The sequence below is a fragment of the Canis lupus genome, chromosome 22 (genome assembly GCF_003254725.2).
Source record: "Canis lupus dingo isolate Sandy chromosome 22, ASM325472v2, whole genome shotgun sequence".
NCBI classification, from domain to species: Eukaryota; Metazoa; Chordata; class Mammalia; order Carnivora; family Canidae; genus Canis; species Canis lupus.
In genome coordinates this window covers 5624281-5642721 of record NC_064264.1, presented here as the reverse complement: position 1 = coordinate 5642721, position 18441 = coordinate 5624281, and the positions used below count along the sequence as shown (strand labels likewise).

General features: G+C 48.7%; 1 protein-coding gene across 1 annotated transcript in view; it reads left to right on the top strand.

Moving 5' to 3' along the window:
• Positions 1-14077: 14077 nt before the first annotated feature.
• The window catches only part of SLC25A30 (solute carrier family 25 member 30), a 40775-nt gene continuing 36411 nt past the window's right edge, over positions 14078-18441 (top strand). Inside the window, exons 1-2 of the mRNA XM_049099524.1 lie at positions 14078-14215; positions 16154-16613. The gene's annotated coding sequence lies outside the window, so the exon portion shown is untranslated. The remainder of the gene's footprint in view (positions 14216-16153; positions 16614-18441) is intronic.

The window sequence follows — 18441 nt, the reverse complement described above, 5'->3', positions numbered from 1 at the left end:
GAGCGGTTTCTCATTTTTGTAGGGGTTTCAAGTGGGTGTGTGTGGGGGGTGAGGGATAAGCAAGGGCACCTGTGCCCTAGTGTGGACCATCTTGGGCCCCGAGAACCAGTGTTTCTCACTCCTGAGTCAAGGTCAAGGCTCTCCCCAACCCCCACCCACGCTGCCTGGGTGCTGACAGTCGTAGGACGTGGCAAGGCGTCCCTGAGAAGCTAGTCCTCCAGCCTCTCAGGGACTAGGAGAGGAGGTGGGAAACTGAGTCCCTGCGTCCCTGCGTCTGGTCAGTCCCACCTGTTTACGTGGGTGTCTTGCTCTCCACTGACTTTCCTCTTGAACCTGGGGATGCCAGCATCTGACTGAGCTGGTGAAGAGGCCAAGCCTTAGTCCTAGACTCCTTCCCGGCCACCTCTCCCCGCCACAGCCTTCTGCCTCCCCAACGGGGTGGGGGGGGTGGGGGGGCTCCTGGCCTCCTCTTGCTCTGTTCCCTCTCCAGGTTCTCTTGGCGATGCTGGGGAGGGAGCTGGTGACCCTGATTTCAGCACAGGGGCACAGATGGGAAGCAGGTCTCATCCGGGGAGACACAATCACAGTACATTTGCGTTTTCCTATTTTTTGGTTATTTGACAAATCCTTGATACTCCAATGAGGTCCGTTTGCCAGCCCCCAGCCTCATGATAGAAAGGTGGCATCTCCATCCCCACCAGACCTCCTAATTCAGAAGCTGCCTTTTAGCAAGATCCCCAGGTAGTGAATTCATAGGCTCGTTAAAGTTTGAGAAGCCCAGTTCTACAGTAAAATATACTTTTTTAATGAAAAAAATGACAGGTTCGGTTGTTTTCTTTTTTTAAATGGTAGAGCTTCCCCAGTGGCTCTTGGTCACCCCCATGCCTGGGCTGTCAGGCTAGAAGCTGGAGAGCACTCTGCGTGGAACTGTGTTTCCTGTACAGGGTTAGGCCTCAGGGTGAAAACCGATCTTGCCTTTCTTCGCACTAGAGACAAGAACCTCTTAAACATCTATGGCAGCAACTCTCAGCACCCAAAAGGGATATAAAAGAGAACATTTTCATCACCATATTAAGTAACGATGACATGCTTATCATGGGATTATGAAGACAAAATGCTGACATCATAATGCTTTCCAGGTGAAAGATAAAGGAGAAAGAGAAGCAGGTAAAATCAGGGGCCAGGGCAGGGAAAGAGAAGAAAAAAAAAAAAACCCACAGGAAATGACAACGGGAACATGACTAATAATGCCTGAACCCCATGCACCCACTCACAGGGTACGGTCTCTCTCCCAGAGCTGACTCCGGGTCCACACCTCTGTGAATCCCCGTGAGCCCCACCAGAGACTGAGGACTGACAGAGAAAGTGTGGAGACACGGGTTCTATTTCGGGGTGTACTGCTTTCTAGAGCAGACTGGTGTAGGGACTCACCCAAGCAGATTGGCTACCGCCACCCTGGGCCTGCGCTCAGACCCAACCGTCTCTGGGTCCCGGCCAATTCCTCCCCTGCCAATTCCTACCCGGGTGTAAGGAGGCAGGAAGGAGGGCTCTCTTTCTTTTTCAGAGGACATTATGAGGGCAGCCCTAGGCTGCTTTTGTTTTGTAATTTTTTCCTTCCTTGTCGGCTCACGGCTCACCTCGATGATGATGATGATGATGATGATCATCATCATCATCATCATCATCATTGCAGATCTCTGGCTGTCTCCCTCCCTCCACCTCTTTCATCTTCCCAGATCCAACCTCCAAATGCAGGAGTTCCCAGAGGGCCTGGGCCTTGTCCCCCACCCCCTCCTGGGGCAGCACCGTCTCCTTCTAAACAGCACCTCCGGGATCCCCACGTGACCTGTCCCCAGTCCTGTCACTTCTGTATCAGTTCCTTCTTCTCCCCCGTCTCCACTCGCCCCACCTCGTGTAAGCCACCGTCATTGCTTGCCTGGACCGCTGCACTTGCCTCCCAGCTTGCCCCTCTCCTCTTGCCCTCCTATAATCTGTTATCCATTTAGCACAATCTTGTAAAACATAAGAGGGATCGCTCAGAGCTCCTGTTTAAAAGCTGGCGAGGTCTCCCTGCACTTAGAATAAAACCACAAAGTCCTTGGCCATGCCTAGAGGGCAGCGTAGGGCACCCGATGAGTGTCGAGTCTGGGTGCTGAAACTGAAATGCATGGGTTTCAATCCTAGTTTCGCTCCCTACTATCTACAGGACTTGGGACAAAGTATGTATTCCCTCTGTGCCTCAATTTTCTCATCTATAAATTCAAAAGCGGAGACTTATTTACTTCTTTTTTGTTTTTAAGATTTTATTTATTTATTCATAGAGAGAGACAGAGGCAGAGTCAAAGGCAGAGGGAGAAGCAGGCTCCATGCAGGGAGCCCAATGTGGGACTCAATCCCGGGTCTCCAGGATCACACCCCGGGCTGCAGGCGGCTCTAAACCGCTGTGCCACCAGGGCTGCCCTGTTATTTACTTCTTAAGACCGGTGGGGATCAACTGGGACGATGTGTGGATGGCAAGCGGAACAGCGCTGTCCCATAATAGGTGCTTATTGTTAACCACACTCCCTAAGCTTATCTCAGTTCACCAGCCCCTTACTCAGCATGCTCCTGCTGCCTTTGAGGACCTCAAATGAGAACTCCTTACGCCACCTGGAACCCCCTCCTTGCTTTGCATGACTCATTCCATCTCAAATTCCAGATCTGAGCTCTAAGTCAGCTTGAGAGAGAGGCCTTCCCTGACCTTCCTTCCTAAAATAGGGCTCTCAAAACCTAATTCTTTTTTTAAAAAATATTTCATTTGAAGTCATCTCCACATCCAACCTGGGGCCTGAACTCAACTCCCAGATCAAGGGACGCCTAGGTGGCTCAGCAGTGGAGCGTCTGCCTTCGGCTCAGGGTGTGATCCCGGGGTCCTGGGATCGAGTCCCACACCGGGCTCCCCATGGAGCCCCATGCCTCTGTGTGTGTCTCAAATAAATAAATAAATAAATAAATAAAAATAAAATCTAAGACCAAAACAAAACAAAACTCCCAGATTAAGAGTCACACATTCCGGGGGATCCCTGGGTGGCGCAGCGGTTTAGCACCTGCCTTTGGCCCAGGGCGCGATCCTGGAGACCCAGGATCGAAACCCACATCGAGCTCCCGGTGCATGGAGCCTGCTTCTCCCTCTGCCTGTGTCTCTGCCTCTCTCTCTCTCTCTCTCTGTGACTATCATAAAAAAAAAAAAAAAAAAAAAAAGAGTTGCACATTCCATGGACTGAGCCACCCAGGCACCCCAAAACTAGCTTTTTTCTTCCATAGAATTCCTCACCATGTGTAAGTAGGCATTTATCTACTTGTTTATGGAATGCGCATCTCCATCACTAGACTATAACCGCCCTGAGGAGAGGGCATTTTGTCTTGTTCTATTCTAGAGGGATGCTTGGTATTTACTAGTATTTATTATTCAATGAATACGTGTTGGAAAGAGACGAATGAACAGGTGAATGAAGAAAGTCTGGGTAATTCCTAGGGGAGCAACTCTTTACCTACTTGTGCCCCAAACTGAATAAACCATGTTCCTCCTGCCCCAGTGTGTGCAGCCACTACTGTTCTTATTAGAAGCAAATTCTTTTTTTTAATATTTATTTATTTATTTATTTATTTATTTATTTATTTTTAGATGTGATTGATTGATTCATGTGAGGCACACAGAGAGCAGCAGAGACACAGGCAGAGGGAGAAGCAGGTGCCCAGGACCCGGGGGGTCACGACCTTAGCCCCAGGTGGACACGCTCAACCACTGAGCCCCCCAGGTGCCCCTGGAAACAAATTCTTAACCCATTTGTCCATTAATACTGTATGACCAGTGTGCATGTTCTCAGTCAGCGGGTGTCAGCAGGGCTCACCTTCATGGGCGGGGTGGGGGGCGGTGGGGAACGACACTGTATTCCATTTCTCGATGCTACTAAGGGGTGGGGAGCGCCGCTGGACACCCTGGGTGGCAGTTGAGGTGCGAAGGGGTGTCCAGCAGAAGGCGCTGCTGGTGGGGGGGGCAGAGGTGCAGCCCCGCAGGGAGGGGCCGAGAGAGGAGAGGGACGTTCTGGGACAGCGCCCAGCGGCGAGGTGGCTCCCAGCCCAGCCTAATGCAGGGGGCTCCTCGTCGGCCTGGGTCTCTGGGACAGGGAGAGCTTTTGATAAGCACAGATTTCCCAGCAGCGCCCCTGAAGGTTCTGGTGTCATGGGGCCCCTTGGAAGGTGTTCCCTGTGATTTTGATGATCAGGAGGTTTGGGACTCGTTGGTGGAAACACCCACCTCCTAGGGGGCCGAAAGAGTGGGAAGACAAACCTGGTTCTCACTCCCAGGCTTGTGCTTTGCAGCTGTGTGGCCTTTTGCAGCACCCCCTCCACCCCCACCCCCACCCTGCAGACCGGATGGCCATGCCTACCTCCTAATGTTAAGGGTGAAAGGACATCCAGGTATAAAGGAGCTGATGGTAAGTGTTCAAAGCCAAGTTAGTCTCTAACCTGAATCGAAGGTGGAGAAGGTGTTCTGAGACCTCTCCTGGGTCTTCCCCTCTCTCTCCCTAGAAAGGAGACTGTCCCATCCAACCATTTGAGAGTTGTCTACAATGTTTAGTTCTAGAATCTCTGCCTACACTTGTCTTTAGTTTGTTTGCTTTTCTTCCAGGAGGCAATCAAGAACAGTTTAAGGAGATGAGAGAGAGTTCTAGGTTCTAGTTAGAAGGGATCGTGCAGCATCTGGTTGATCCCTTTTGTTTCTCAGGTGGGGAAACAGGTGCGGAGAGGTTGCTGCTTACCCACGGTCACACTGCTGATTAGCATTAGGCCATGGGCCTGTGTGCTCCCCAGTGCTCACAGCTGCCTCTGGAGGGTTAGTGGTCAGAATATTCGGGTCTTGCTCTTGTCCTCCAGAAAAAAGGACGGTGTTTTGTTTTGTTTTGTTTTGTTTTGTTTTGTTTGAAACATCAGAGTTTCTTGCTCTCCCATTTCAGGGTCGTTATTACTGCCTTATCCAACAAAACAGACTTGAACAAAAGAGGAAAAATAGTGACGCTACTACTACTACATACCATCGTTAAACCAGTGGGCATTCTCCAAGTGTTCAGGCACGTCATCATCATCATGTGGAATCCTCAACTCATCCTATTCATTCTTTCATCAAATATTTGTCAGGACTTCAAAGGATTCCGAGCACTGTGCATGCTGCAATGGGCAAACAGGCCCCCTGCTCTCAGGCAGCCTGCATCCTGCTGAGAACTGCAGACTGACAATGACAATCACACAAGTAAACAAGATAATTTCAGATAGCATCAAGGGCTTTGAGAACAACGGACGGAGTGATAGGAAGTGACCGGCCCCCACAAGGGAGCTGAGGCCCGGGGCCAGAGAGGCCTCTCCCAGGAGGTGAAGTTCGAGCAGAGACCTGGATAGTGAGAAAGAGCCCACCAGGGAGCAAGGTGCGGGAGCTCAGTGCGTTCAAAGACCCAGAAGGAGGCAAGGTGAGCAGGGACAAAGGTGGCCACAGCTGGGAGGGATGCATCTGGAGAAGGTGGGGAAGGCCGTTAGGGGAGCTGCCCGTCCAGCTCCTACTCTGACTTCCATCAACCCCGTAGCCACTTTTCCTTTCTCTTGGGCAAAATGTCATGGATGCAGGGGGTACTTTGGAAGACTTTTGGAAAATAGTTGCACAACTCTAAAAAGTGGGTATATTTCACTCATTTCAGACACGAGGCACTGAGCCCAGGGAGACTGAATGGTGGCTTCGGTCTCATTTTCTTCCAAACCATGCTTCCCCTTTCCCTGCGTTTGTGCCTTTACTTACAGCTGTGACTCTCCCTCCCCCGGGCCAACTCTGCTTCCCCAGGTGTCTCCCAGCAGCCTCTTCTGGCTAGGTGCTGGGCTCACAGTGGGGCTCCAGTATCATCCCTAATTCTCAGGTCCCTCCTCCGATCAAAATTAAAAACCAGTTTCCTTTCGTGTGAAAGGCTCTCATAGTGTAATCAGGGTCCCTTTCTCCTCCCTATTTTTATTTATTTTATTTTATTTTTTAAAGATTTAATTTTATTTATTCATGAGAGACACAGAGAGAGAGAGAAGCAGGCTCCAAGCAGGGAGCCTGATGTGGGACTCGATCCCAGGTCTCCAGTATCACACCCCTGGATGAAGGTGGCACTAAACCACTGAGCCACCGGGGCTGCCCGTCCTCCCTATTTTAAAAAAATATTTTATTTATTCATTCATGAGAGACACACAGAGGCAGAGACACAGGCAGAGGGAGAAGCAGGCTCCATGCAGGGACCCTGATGCAGGACTCGATCCCAGGACCACGCCCTGAGCTGAAGGCAGATGCTCAACCACTGAGCCACCCAGGTGTCCCTCTCCTTCCTATTTATTAAGTAATACCATCTAGTTTCCTGGCCAGTGACCTCCGGGCTTCTGCTTCCCCTCCAAGGCTTCCCGAGGAGCTGGTCAGCAGCATATCTAGTAACACTGGCCAATTAGGGTTGCATCTCTTCTGGAGTTTACAAATAAATGACTTCAGCTTTGCATTTTCAAGAAAAGAAAAGCTGGCCCTCCTCTCTTTGGAACTTAGTTGAAGGGTAATCCCCCCACCACCCCATTGCCCCTTAGGCACTGCCTGTGGAAGAATGGGATCCTATCTATACCATTTGTTCACACATTTACACAAGCCCTTCTATATGCCACGGCCCAGGGATTAGAAGTTAGTTTTGGGACTTCATGGAGTCACAGGAGAATATTCATGTCAGCTATAGTCTATAATAACGTTTCTGTGTGTTGCATCATTTGGTCTTCATGATCAGCCTGTGAGGTGGTGAGGGGACAAGGGAGTGCAATGGTCTCCTGGTATGTAGCTGGTTGGAGAGGGCAAGTCACCTGTTGGGGTCACACAGCTGGGGTATAGAAGAGATCTGGGCCTCACCCAGGCCTTTTCACTCAGTATTTATTCCTCTGGACTCATAATCCTTTTGACTTAGAATGGATGAATTCAGGACTGGGTTATTTTAGAAACTGATTAATTTTAAAAATCATGTTTGCATGAGAATAACAGAAGGAATCCGGTTCTGTACAACCACTGCTGGCACTGGGACTTTTCAGGTAGAGGAGTTCTGTTTTCACACTGACCCGGTGAACCTCCTGGGAGGTCAGAAGGGCAAGAGGGGGAGTGAGCTGGGCTGTCAGATGATTTCCTGTCAGCATACTGAACAGAGGTCCACTTCTGGGAGTAGCCAAGGACTGTCCCTCCCATAGACTAACACTGTGAACCCTGGGGCCAGGAAAACTGCCTGAGGTGCAGAATGTGGTCAAAAGCAGACAGAGGGGACGCCTGGGTGCCTCAGTGGTTGAGTGTCTGCCTTTGGCTCAGGGCATGACCCCGGAGTCTCGGGATCGAGTCCCACAGGCTTCCCGCAGAGAGCCTGCTTCTCTCTCTGCCTCTGTTTCTGCCTCTATGTGTCTCTCAAGAATAAATAAATAAAATCTTTAAAAATAATCATGGCTAAATTTCCCCACATTTGGTGAAAGCCGTTTATAGATACCAGAAGATCAATGAAACAAAATGAATATAAAGTAAACCATGCCCAGGCACATGATAGTCAAACTGTGAAGCACCAAAGACAAAAAAATCAGAAAGCAGCCAGAGCAAAATGTCACTCTTTATATACAGGAAAACAATGATTCAAAAGTTCTCTGACTTCTCATTGAAACAATGGAGACCAGAAAACAGTAGAACATCTTTCAAGTACTGAAAGGGGGTGGGGGGAGAAAGAAAAAAAAAAAAACCCTCATCAACCCAGGATTTTATATCCAGAGAAACTAGCGTTCCAGAATAAAAGTGGAATAAAGACATTTTCAGAGAAAAGAAAACAGTATCTGTCACTGGCAGGCCTGTGCTCCAAGACGTGCTCACGGAAGTTCTTCAGGCTGAAGGAAGGTGACACCAGACAGGAGCTTGGATCCCCAGGAAGGCATGAAGAGCACCCAGCATGGCGAGTGTGTGGGTGAGGGGAAGCATCCTCAGCAGTCTGCTGCATGGGCAGGATGCTCACCCACAGGGTAGAGACCTGGGTGCCCTGGTACAGAACAGACCCTGGTTGGGTGTCAGCTGGAAGATACGATTTTGAGTGAGATTGTAGCTATGTTCATATCTTGATCCCTGGGTCCTGGATCCCCAGCCCACTTCCTGGAAATATGTGCCAAGGCCTGGGGTGGAAATTGGCCCAGGGAGGTGAAAAATGACTGCTTTATTCTTATTCTCTGTCTCTCTCTCTCTCTCTCTCTCTCTCTCTCTCCACACACACACACACACACACACACCAATGAGAACAATAAAAACGATTTCACTACTGAAAAGCACAGGCTTAATGCACACTGGTCAATTTGGGAGTCTATATGACAATCACTATGGGTGATTAATTGCTCAGTTATTTTGCTTGTTTTTATCACCCATTGTCACAAATCCAGTTTCACAAAAACAAACAAACAAACAAAAAAAAACAAAAATAGAAGTGATGCTTTTTAACTTGTGGCAGCTGAGAAATCCAACCCCTGTGCCTGAAGCTCAGCTCTCTCTGGGCTTGGGGGCCCTACACCCATGGAGTTCCCACTGGGTCCAGACTGTCCCCCACCACAGTGGTCAATAATCCATCTGAAAGGAAGGCTGTGGGCCAGCAGAGACTGTCACAGAGAAGCAATGATCCGAAGACAGCTCTGGCACCTGCCGACTCAGGGAGATTGGACCTGACCGAGCCACGTGTGCCCAGGAGGGAGGAGTTGGGGGTGATGCTCGTGGTATGGGACCTCCCTTTCACTTCTGTCAAAGCTAAACTTGAGTTGTAATCTTCTTCTTATGTTTGGAGACTCACAGTTGAATATTGGCATATATCTGAAATAGTAATGCAAATAGATTGGATAGAATGTTCCTCCTGATTCGATGTGCAATGTGAGGTAAATTTAAAAGTGACAAATAAAGCTCAGAAATTCAGAGGAACCTGGGGAGCTCAGTGGTTGAGCGTCTGACTTCAGCTTGGGGCGTGATCCCGGGGTCCTGGGATTGAGTTCTGTATTGGGCTCCCTGCATGGAGCCTGCTTCTCCCTCTGCCTGTGTCTCTGCCTCTCTCTCTGTGTCTCTCATGAATAAATACATAAACATCTTTAAAAAATAAAAAAATAAATAAAGTTCTCCCTCTAAAAAAAAAAAGGCTCATAAATTCAGTTCAAATCACCCCCCCCCCCTTTTGGCATGAACATACAAAAGCTACATTATTCAGTCATGGTTTTCTAATAATGTAAAAACCCAACTTGAGTTCAGCCCTTTATAGGATCCAAAGAGAATTCTGATGTTTTCTGTAGCCAGACATGTGTGTGACACTTAATTCTGGTTATTAGTCTCTGAAAGTAGTAATTTAGTATCGAGGATATAATTTCCCATCCAAAGACCAAAAGGCCAGAGAGGAGCCTAGAAGCCTATTAGATTAGAGGCAGTCAGATGGAAAGCTGTCTAGAAGATGAAGGTAGAAGTAGTCATATATGGATGCATTAGTCAGGGTTCTCCAGAGAAGCAGAACCGATAGGATATATATGTAGATATATATAAAATTGAGATTTATTATAGGAATTGACTCATGTGATTAAGGAGGGCGAGGAGTTCTACGGTCTGTCTTCTATAAGCTGGAGAACCAGGAAAGCCAGTGTAATTCAGTCCCAGCCTGAAGGCCAGAGAACCAGGAACACCGATGTCTGAGAGCAGGAGAGGGTTGATGTCTCAGCTCAAAAAAAGAGGGCAGATTCAGTCTTCCTCTGCCTTTTTGCTCTATTCAGGCCCTGAGTTAGATGATGTCCACTTGCGTTGGTGAGGGCGAACTTCTTTACCAAGCAGACTGATTCAAGTATCATCTCTTCCAGAAACGCCTTCCAGAGACACCCAGAGATAATGTCCTACCGGCTATGTGGGTATCCCTTAGCTCAGTCAGATTGACCCACAAAATTAACCATCACACTGGACCTCCCTGGTGGACCGGACTTTCCCAGCCTACCCTGGGTGGAGGCTGCTTGAAGCACCTTTTGAAGAGGCCCCTTGTGTACCCTCTTCTCCCTCGCCAGTCAAGGACCTGATGGGAAAAGTGTGCCCTGCATTGCCCTCAGGCCACAATACCAACTGAGACAGTGAACACTCTGTCTCTGAGTTGCCATTTGGTTCATGATGACACACAACTTGGAGAAACTGAGCAGCCTCTTTCACCTTTTAGGTGGCCAATTTTATGGAGGCTTAACATGGGCAGGCCTGGTCCTGGATGGGGAGGAGGTGCACCTTAGCAGACGTGCCCTGCCCGAAGGAGCTCCCAGTCCCGGCCAGCTGAGCAGAGGTGGCGCACATGCACATAACTGCAGGGCACCGCAGTAACAAGGCAGTGAGACGTGATGAAGATAGGTCCAAAGCTTATAGGAGCCAGTGACCAACCATGGTTCCTACCCATCAGTGCCCAACTATGGGTCTTACACTGCTGTTGAACCCATGGAGTGCAATCAAGGAAATCTTAAGAAAGTAAAAGAATTGAAAACCAGAGGACATGGGATGGTATTAGGCTAGAGGTGAGAGTGCCTCCCTGCACTTCCCCTGGCTTAGCTATCTGATCTTGTCTCCAGTCTTAGTTCCCCTGAGCTGCTACGTAGAAGAGCACAGACTGGATGGCCTGTAGACAACAGAAACTTATTTCTTATGATTCTGGAGGCTGGAAAGTCTAAGCTAAGCCCTAGTGTCTAAAGGAGAGCCCACTTCCTGGTTCATAGATGTCTTCTCACTGTGTATTAATGTAGCAGAAGGAGCAAGGGGGCTTTCTGGTGTTTCTTTTCTTTTCTTTTTTTTTTTTTTTCCATTAAATTTTTCTGAGTATACTTGACACACAATGTTGCATTAGTCTGGGGTTTCTTTTCTTGTCCCATTCATAGAGCCTCCCAAAGGCCCTACTTCATACTACCATCTTGGGGATGAGGTTTCATTGTATGAATTTAGGGGACACAACCCTTCAAACATCTACCATCACTCCATTTCCAGCCACCCCAGAGCCCATGCTGGTCCTCAAACAAGCCAGTCACACTGACCTCGGGACCACTGCCTTTCCTGCTGTCCATGTCTCAAATTCTTTTTTTTTTTTTTACATGTCTCAAATTCTTACATGGATTGTTCCTTTTGCTTTTATGCCAGACATGTGCAAGCTTATGGCCTCATTTCATTGTCTCCTCTCAGACATGGCCACTTCATTTGACATGATGCCAACACCCTCTTTCTCTTTGCCCTGCTTTATTTTTCTTTATAAGATGTCTCACCTGATATTGTGTACTTGTCTGTGTGTTTATTATCTGTCCCCCCTAAACATAGTGTAAGGCCTGTGGGGTAGGGACTTTGATTTGCTCCTTGCTACAAGCGTTAGCATATCAATGAAATTAGTATTTATTGACAGAATGGACAAACACATCATCTGTTTGAAAAAATATGGTTTTTAAAAACACAGCCAAATGAATGCCTTAAAACAGGCTGTCATCACAATTTTTCCCATTCTACACATTTAAATATATATAAAATATAAATATATAAATATACATAAAGATATATTTATATGTATATGAATAAATGAATATAAATATATATAAAATATAAATTGGTTTAAACCAAGAAGAGGGTTTTAGGGGCATAAAACATTAAGGAAATGAGACCTGGACAATTGGGTGATCTACTCACCTACATCCATTTCTTGTCTTGGTGCCTAGTGGATTTCCTATAAGTCATAGAAACAGGCCATGAAAGAGACTAAATGTGATGTCACTTGATGTAATAAGTTCCAATTTCTCATTAGAAACCGTGAGAAGTTATTGCTCCAGAACGAGTTGGGTCTATCCAGCACACAGGGAAGTAGAGATTGAACATCTACCTATTCAGATACAAATAAGGGGCATCTGACATGCAAATTGGCCAGATTATTTAGGTAATTGCCAAGTGTCTGGTTCACGTTGTGACAACCAAATGCAATTAAACTCTCCAAGACATCATTTATTTAAGATGTGAGAAAAAGGGATAGAGTATCTGTCCAGATTAATGATGAATTATGTTATAAACCTGGCCTTTCATTTAAAACCTGGGGGCCTGATACGTCAGTAGACACTTGCCTGAGGACTCCGGGAGGCAAGTGCTTTGTCATACTCGGGGGTGAATATATGGGGGCAGTCAGGTCTATGTACTGTGAGAGGCTGAATAGTGGCCCCACAGATATCCACGTCCCAATCCCCAGAACTTGTGATGTGAACACAGATGGCAGAAAAGAGACTTTTGATATCCAGATATCCCGGGTTATCTGGATGCGCCCTCAATCACGGGGCCCTCAATCACGGGGAGGCCAAGGGAGATTTGAAGGCGATATGATCGTGGAAGCAGAGATGGAGTGAGGAGTTTCAAAGATGAAGGAGGGGTCATAGGCCAAAGAACAGAGGCCACCAATAGAAGCTGCAAGAGGCAGGGGAGCAGATTCAGCTCTCAGAGCCTCCAAAAGGAACCAGCCCCGCAAACAACTCGATTTCAGCTCAGTGACACTGATTTCAGTCTTATGACCTGGGGAACATTCAGAGAAGAATTTTGTGTCATTCTAAGCCACTAAGCTGGTGATGACTTGTTACAGCAGCGACAGGAAACTGTTACCTGTGCTTTCTGGGATTTCTTGACCTCATGCCCAGAGCAGCTGAATTAGGAACAGACCTCCTAGCTGTGACATGTGTACATTGACTGCTGCCTACGCCTTATCTTCTAGAAAACAGAACCTGAGATACAGGTTAGGATGCTCACCCTTTCTTTAGGTGTGCAAGCCTGGGGCAAGGAAGGTGAACCAAAAGGGACAGGAAGCAAAGAAAGATGCACGGATTTGCTCTGAGAGACGTTACTGCAGTGAACTGTGAAGACACTGCTCAATGGCACATCTGCTCGTGTAGAGGGTTGCAAGAGGGGACATACCCCAGCGTAGGCCACGGAGAGGGAAAGGAGGGAGGATGCACCTGTCTGGTTCCTTCCTGTTTCTCATTTCCAACTGGTCGAGGTTCATCCAGGGTCGGGGGTTAATGCCCTAAACTTCTAGTTTGTTTTATCCAGTTCCTCAGAATGGCTTGAGAAATCATACTCTAAAGCTTCAGATTGTGGTGTTTCATTTACAACCAAAAATGAAGTTCACTGGTTGGGTAAGGATTCAAGAGAGTGAACACAAGCTGGAGGCCTTTTGAGGTTCAGGCTCAGAAACCACAGAGTATGTACTTCCAGAACATTCTAATGGTCAAAGGGAGTCACAGGCCAGATCAGCTTCAGTGGTTGTGGAAAGAGATGTCATCTCTTTTTTATTTATTTATTTATTTATTTTTTATTTATTTTTATTTATGATAGTCACACACAGAGAGAGAGAGAGAGAGAGAGGCAGAGACACAGGCAGAGGGAGAAGCAGGCTCCATGCACCGGGAGCCCGATGTGGGATTTGATCCCGGGTCTCCAGGATCGCGTCCTGGGCTAAAGGCAGGCGCTAAACCGCTGCGCCACCCAGGGATCCCGAGATGCCATCTCTTAATGAAAGAAGTAGCAAGGGTATCTTGCGAGGGAAATGGATGTTGAGAGGGGAACGATTGGGGCGGTCTTTGCAAATAAGCAGAAGGGGCACTGAGCACACAGACGGGGAGGCACGAGTACTGTACGGTGGGCAAACCTCTTGTCCTTTACCAGAGCCAAAGCTCAGCACGTCAGAGGGGCTGAAGCTAAGAGCCGGATCAAGAAGGGCTTTGGGTGCCATACCCAGGCATTTGGGTTTTGTTCTGAAGGCGGCAGAGAACCATGAAGGAGATGGAGATGGGCAGGCTTTCTGTTTTGAAAGCCCTAGTGACTGGGACAGGGAGGATAGATGAGGTCATCTGCACAGGCCCTCGTGGGGCGACCAGGGCGTGAGGATGGAGGCCTCATGACTAAGATTAGTGTCCTTAAAATAGGGACCCCGCAGAGCTTTCTTGCCCTCTTTCAGCCATGTGAAGACTCAGCAAGAAGATGGCTTTGCCAGCTCCCTGATCTTGGCCTTCCAGCCTCTGGAACTGTGAGAAATGGATTTCTCTTGTAAGCCACCCCGTCTCTGGCATTTTGTGACAGCAGCCCAGACTGGCCGAGACACTTACCCAGGTGAGTTCTGCGGTATCTGATAAAGGTCACATATAAGATGCAGGGTGGTAAGTGCTGTCAGCCAAAGCTGTCCCGTAAAGTCTGCCTCCAAGTGCTATCTTGACTTGGTGTGGTGTTTGTATTCTTGGTCTTACTTTGTTTTCTGGTAATTCCCTGCGAGTCTTTAAAAGAATAGCTTGATTAGATGGATCCCGCTGCAGCTTTTGCATGTTACTGCCTTTGTCAGCTCTAACTATGTCCTATGTCAAGGTCACCTCCCTGTTAATAGAGCCTCATGATTCAGTTCATAGTACAAAGTAGTAATTTGGCCTCAGGACTTTTTTTTTGGCTTGGAAGAATTATTCTCAGCATGTTTTCTTCAGCCATACAGAATGTTTTCCCAGGGACCTTAACTCCATTTAATTGCCTTCCATGAGTCTTGCTGTTTTCTCTTGACTGTTCTGATTTTTTCTGGAGAGGAGAAATTGTACTAGAGGGCAGTGTCTAAAGTCAGAGGATAAACAGGTCCAGAGTGAGGATGAGCCCAGAGGGAGTTGAGGGGAAGGAAGCCCTTTGGCGAAAAATCTAGATTCTCAGTCAAACTTTTACTGAGCAGCTCTAGGTACAAAATGCTGTGCACGCTGATGCTAAGGAGAAGCACGAAGACACAATATTAACACTAGGTTTGGGAGATGAGCTACGAACTTATGAAAAGTCGCACAATACAGGAGAAATAGCAAGATAGGTTGATTGTTGATGCTCTTAAGTAGTGAAGTAATAGCATCGACAGAACCTTTAATGAAGTCAAGAGTCATTCGGTGTGTGGTCCTTGCCACTGGGATGTAGCGCTGAGCAAGTCACTTGTCAGGCTTCCTAGAGGACCTGGCTTTCAATTCTAACTCAAGAGGGGAAAGACAACACGATGGTTTGGACCAAGATGCTAAAATCCAGGAGAGATTTATGGGGCCGTGAGTAAATCGTTGGAAGTACGTCTTCCATAGTGATCAGCTGGACCTGGATCCCTTCAACAGCGCCTTGAGAGGAAGTTGTTAAGAGGCTTAATATTTTTTTAAGATTTATTTATTTATTTGAGGGGGGGTTAGGGGGAGGGAGAGGGAGAGAATCTCACGCAGACTCCCTGCTGGGCGTGGAGCTCCACATGGGGCTTGATCCCATGACCCCAAGATCTTGACCTGAGCTGAAATCAAGAGTTGGCCACTCAACTGACTGAGCCACCCAGGCGCCCCAAGGCTTGCTTTCTGATAGAGCAGCTCTATGCTCTCCAAAATGAGGCCTGTCCCTTTCACTTTCTGATGGGAAAGGCCCCTGTTGTGCTGGATCCTGGCATGACACTGGGGGTCAAAGGTCTGGGACAAGCTTGGCGCATGGCTACAAAAAGCCGAGAGGACTGTGGGAACAGATGTGGCCCTGCTTGAACAAGCCCCCTCTGCAGCTGTGCGGCCCCACGGGCACGGGGCCTGTGCCAGGGACGTGTCACGCTCCGAGCTGCGGTGGCCCTGCGCGCTGGCCTTCCTGTCCTGACCAGGATGCCCAGAGCTCCAGCTCTTGCTAGGGTCGGGAGGCCCCGGGAACACTCGCTGCACCTGCTGCCCCCACGCCTGTACGCCTCGTTTCCCCGGGGCTCAGGAGGGGCCTCTGAGCAGGGCCCGGAGACGGGGCCTGGACCATTTTAGTTAAGGGCGCCCGTCCTCGGGGAGGAAGGAAACCTAGGGGCTCCCCAGCTTCACCTCTTTGCTAGAAGATGCTGGAATGCATAAGATCAGCTGGCTTATTAGTGACGGAGTCAGCCCAGCTCTCTACCAACTCTTCGCCTTTTGTGGAAGTGTGATGCTGTTCAGCTCCTAAGCCAGGTGTGCCCGGGTGTGCCCAGACCATTCTAGGTGGCCTTACCCTCCCTGCGTCTCTAATGCAACGATTTGCCTTTTTCTTCCTCTTCAGGTCCTGCCTCCTTTGGTCCCGCGCTTCTTTCCAAGAAGAAAACGTAGCATCCCTCACCCCTATGTGTGTCTCATTCGTCCCCTTTGGCAAGTGACATGTCAGCCACCACCCCTCTCAGGCCCTCCGGCTCCTGCCTCCAAGCTGGCCCCTCCTGAGAGGGGTCCCGCTGCCCCTCTGTCTGCCCCCCCAGACCTCACCCAGACCTGTGGCCGGGCCTCCTGCTTGCGGGGCTTCAGTGATGCTGCGTTCATCTCCAGCTCCTCCCTGGGCCTGGGGCTCTGCACCCACAGAGCACAGGCTCTCCCAGACACTTGCAACCAGCTTGCAACCAGCCCCCCACAGAGCCGACACCTTTGTGTCTAACCCGCCCCCTTTCCAAGGTCACCGTGCTGTGCGTGGCACCACCAGACGGCCTGTGGTCTCAGCCAGGAGCCCAGGTCCTACCTCAACCACTTGCCAGGTGAGTCAGGTTCTCCGGGTTCTCCATCCTTGTCTCTCTGGCCTCTCCCCACTCCCCCTGTCACCGGCTTAATTTAGCTCTTCGACTGAGAACCTGTACCCTCGCTTCAAGATTTGCTCAGCTCAAGTGTCATCGCCCCCAGGAAGCCTTCCAAAAGTCTGCTCAGACCATTATGTAATTGTTGGGTTATCTTTTTTCCTCTCCCATCGGACCATAAGTCTCTGCAAAGGCACTCCCCCCACCCCCCTTGTACCCAGCACGGCACTTCATCAGTGATTCTCAACTACTCGATCGTGTAAATGTGCAAATGGGTGAAGCAGGGTCTTTTTTTTTTAAAGATTTATTTATTCATTCATTCATTCATTCATTCATTCATGATAGACAGAGAGAGAGAGAGGCAGAGAGACACAGGCAGAGGGAGAAGCAGGCCCCATCCAGGGAGCCTGATGTGGGACTCGATCCCGGGTCTCCAGGATCAGGCCCTGGACGGAAGGCAGGCCCCAAACTGCTGAGCTACCCAGGGATCCCCAAAGGAATTCATGCTTTAAAAAAAAAATGTTTTTAATTTATTTATTGACAGACACAGAGAGAGAGAGGCAGAGACACAGGCAGAGGGAGAAGCAGGCCCTGTGCAGGGAGCCTGATGCAGGACTCGATCCCGGTCTCCAGGATCACATCCTGGGCCAAAGGCAGGCACTAAACCGCTGAGCCACCAGGGATCCCCTTAATATTTATTTTCCACAGGTGGGATTTGTGGTCAAATATGGGTGTTTCCATTCAACCTACCACGTTCCACAGATTTTATCAGGTTTTTCCCGGGCATATTTTCTCTTGTTCTCTTTCATTCTCTACTAAACACATGTGGAAGCAAGACTCAAGACTGGGAATACACACTAGTGGCGGGAGATGCCACCCCAGTTTCCTGGACCAGAAAATGAAGTGAGTAAGCATCTTCAAAGGAAGTTAAGGTTGTAAACTGCAGTCAGACAAAATTAGCAAGCAGCAATTCCATGGGCCTGCCTGGGGGAGTGACTTTCCAGCCCCCCACGGCTGGCCGTGGGTGGGAACACCAGGGGGACACCTTACCTCGCTCCTGTTCTCCCGGGGAGTAGGCCACTACGGCTCGATTTTAGGCAAAGCGTCGTTAGGGATGGAGAGCAGGTAAAGAGGGGCCAGCGTGGGGCCGTCGGCATGGCATTCCCGCAGAGGGTGGAGGACAGGAGGCGACTCTCCGCCTGGGCTTGCCAATTCCCAGATTGTCTTCGCTGATTATAATGTACCGAACATCAAAAAAAAAAAAATTGGGGGGACAGGTGGTGACTAGATACTATTGTGCTGATCGTTTCCCAATGTACACACATGTAGAACCACAAGGTTGTTCCCCGGAAACTAATATAATGTTGCATGTCAATTACACTTCAATTAAAAAATATTACCCAATATTAAGCGCTCACATCCCCTGTGTGTGTGTGTGTGTGAGAGAGAGAGAGAGAGAGAGAGAGAGAGAGAGAGAGAGAGAGATAGAGTCACAACCGGAAAAACCATCTGGCCATTGCCATCGAGATTTTTTTTTTTTTTTAATTTATAGCCTGAATGGGAAGAGGACAGGGAGTAGCGCATGTGAACCCATTTGTCAAATTATCCTCAGTTTTAATTCTTCCGTGAGCTCTGATTAAAGGAAACACATTTGGGGGAAAGGTCATCCTGTTTGTTTATGTAGGACTTTTTTTTTTTCCCCTAATTTTTGAGAGATACCGTGTCAAAGTGTGGAGGGCATTCTCTGGAATAGATCAATGTGCCCCAGCCAAAGTCCAGATGTCCCTTTTTG